Source organism: Chrysochloris asiatica, unplaced genomic scaffold (assembly GCF_000296735.1).
Source record: "Chrysochloris asiatica unplaced genomic scaffold, ChrAsi1.0 scaffold00031, whole genome shotgun sequence".
Taxonomy (NCBI): Eukaryota; Metazoa; Chordata; class Mammalia; order Afrosoricida; family Chrysochloridae; genus Chrysochloris; species Chrysochloris asiatica.
The window spans coordinates 8,258,297-8,261,723 of record NW_006408549.1 but is presented as its reverse complement, the minus strand read 5'-3'; positions in this window follow the sequence as shown (position 1 = coordinate 8,261,723).

The window sequence follows — 3,427 nt, the reverse complement described above, 5'->3', positions numbered from 1 at the left end:
TTTTCAGAATATTTGTTCAGCATACAAATTGACTAATGTGAAACAATACAACCCTGGCACACACTTTCCTGATTTAAACCACACTGTATTCCCTTGTTTCATTTGAACGACTACCTCTTGATCTATGTACAGGTTCCACATGAGTACAATCAAGATGTTCTGGAATTCCCATTCTTTGCAGTGTTGTCCATAGTTTGTTATGAACCACATGGTTGAATACCTTTGCTCAGTCAATAAAACACAAGTAAGCATCTTTCTGATATTCTCTGCTTTCAGCCAAGATCCATGTAAGATCAGCAATGATATCTCTAGTTCCAGGTCTTCTTCTGAATCTTGCTTGAAATTGTGGCAGTTTCCTGATGTACAGCTGCAATAATTTTTGGATTATCCTTAGCAACATTTTAATTGCATGTGATATTAGTGATATTGCTTCATCACTCTGTAGACTCAACTTTCTTTAGAATGAGCACAAGCATAGATCTCTTCCAGTTGGTTGGTCAGGTAGGTGTCCTCCAAATTTCTTGGCACAGACTAGTGAGTGTTTCCAACACTGTATCAGTTTGTTGAAACATTTCTATTTGTATTCCATTGATTCCTGGAACTTTGTTGTTTGCCAGTGCCTTCAGTGTAGCTTGCACTTTTTCCTTCAATACCATACATTTTTGATGATATGGTACCTCTTGAAATAACTGAACCTTGACCATTCCTTACTGTGCATTCTTCTCATTTTCGTTTGATGCTTCCAGTGTCAGTCAGTATTTTGCCCATATAATTTTCCAGTATTGCAACTTGAGGCTTGAATTTTTTCTTCAGTTCGTTCAACTTGAGAAACACTAAGCATATTCTTTCCTTTTTGTATTCTAACTCCATGTCTTTGCACATTTTCATATAATGCATACTTCCTGAGCTGCCCTTTGAAGCTTTCTGTTCAGTTCTTTTACTTCATCATTTCTTTCATTTGCTTTAGCTACTGTACTGCACATTTAAGTACAATTCCAGAGTCTCTTCTGACATCTATTTTGGTCTTTCATGTCTTTTTAATGACCTTTTGCTTTCTTTATATACGATATTCTTGATGTCATTCACAATTTTTCTGGTCTTCAGTCATTCATGTTTGATGCTTCATATTGGTCCTTGAGATGGTCTCTAAATTCAGGTGGTGTATTCAAGGTCATATTTTGTCTCTTGTTGTTGTAAAGTGCCGTTGAGTCTACTCCAACCCATGGTGACCCTGTATAGGGTTTCCAAGGAGCCGCTGGTGAGCTTGAATCACCTACCTTGCCGTTCAAACGACTTTGTAGTCTAATGCATTAGCCCTCAGAGCCACACCAGGACTCCCTAGTCTCTTTTAGACTTGTTTTAATTTTCTTCAATTTCAGCCTGAACTTGCATATGAGGAATTGTGGTCCATTTCACACTCAGCCCCTGGCATTGTTTTGGTGATAATATTGAGTTTCTTTATTATCTCATCCCACAGATATAGTCATCAGGTATTCCATCTGGTGATGGTCATGTGTATAGTCACTATTTATGGTGTTGAAAAAAGTTTTTTGCAATGAGTAAATCATTGGTCTTGCAAAACTCTGTCATGAGGTCTCCAGTGTCATTTTTATTACTCAGACCACATTTTCCAACTACTAATCCCTGTTCTTTATTTCCAACTTTTGCATTCCTATCACCAATAATTATCAAAGCATCTTCATTGTATGTTTGATCAATTTCACACTGAAAAAGTTGGTAGAATTCTTCAATTTCTTCATCATTGGTACTAGTGATTGGTTCATAAATTTGAATAATAGTAGTATCAACTGGTCTTCCGTATCGGCATATAGATACTATCCTATCTTTGACAACATTGTACTTCAAGGTAGATCATGAGATGTGCTGTCATTTCTCTCCAATTTGTCATTCCCAGCATAGTAAACCATATGATTGTCTGACGTATATACTCAAAAGACTTGTGCATCGATGTACAGATGGAGACTTGTACATTAATGTCCATTGCAGCACTATTCATAAAAGCCAAAATGCGGAGACAGCCTAAATGCCCGTCAACAGATTAATGGATAAACAAAATGTGATGCAAACATACAATGAACTAATACTGAACCAGTAGGAGCAATACATGCTACAACATGGATAGAGCTCGAGGACATTATGCTGAGTGACACTGAAGGACAAATACTGTATTACCTCTTTTATATAAAAAGACAAGAACCTGCAAGTGGATTGAGACCAAAATTTATCCGTGGTTATTAGGGACAGGAATTAGGGGGAAAGGAGGGATTATGGTTTATGGAATAATGAGTTTCTGTACAAGGTGGTGGAAAAAAATACGTTAATTAAGGGCAGGGTTCTATAGCAGATTATTGTAAGTGCTGTCATAAGCTGTACATTTTTAAAAAGTTGAACTGGCAAAAAGTTTGTGATCAACATTTATGACAATGACAAAAAAAATAGAGAAAGAATAACTGCTGAGGACTCTTGGCCTAATACAATGTTTAATGCTTCTGTTCTGCCTCTTACTTAGTTGTGTAGCTCCTGGGGTTTTAAAAGCTTGTAAGTAGTCATCTAAGGCACAATTGGTTTCTATTCGCTTAGAAGATCAGAAGAAGACAAAAAGTCAAGAATAAGTTGTTGTTGGCAACTTGGTCTCATCGCTATGGCTCCCACAAAGAAGGGTGGCGAGAAGAAGGGCTGTACTGCTATTAAGGAAGTGGTGACCATCAACATTCACAAGTGCATCCAGGGAGTAGGCTTCAAAGAGTGTACTCTAGAGCACCTAAGGAGATTCGGAGACTTGCCATATAGGAGATAGGAACACCAGACATGCACATTGACACCAGGGTCAACAAAGCTGTCTGGGCCAAAAGAATCAGGAATGTCCTCTACCGTATCCATGTACAATTATTCAGAAAACATAACGAGGATGAAGATTCATCAAACAAGGTGTATACAATAATTACCTAAGTCCCTGTCACCACTCCCAAAACCCTACAGTCAGTGTAAATGAAACATAACAGTTGATTATCAAATTAAATTCTAAATCTGAAAAAAAGAATATGTTGTTGTTATGTGCCAAGAAGTTAGTTCCATGGCTGTACAGGGTTTCTGAGGTTATAAATATTTGTGGGAACTGAAAACCTCATCTTCGTCCCAACAAGCGACTGATGGGCTCGAATCACTGACCTGTGATTTGCAGGCTAGTGCTTATCCTACAGACGAGAGGGCTTCAAAAAGTTCATGGGAAAATGGAATTAAAAGATAATCCCTACCTAGAAAAGTAGTGACAGCAGAAATGATGGCAGAGGCGGTGGAATGGAGAGACAGAGCAGTTGTGGGCTCTAGGCCCAGGGACTGAGAAAGGCTGTGTGCCTGCAGGCTGGCAGAGTGTGCCCTTTGGACATTTAAATGAATATATATATAT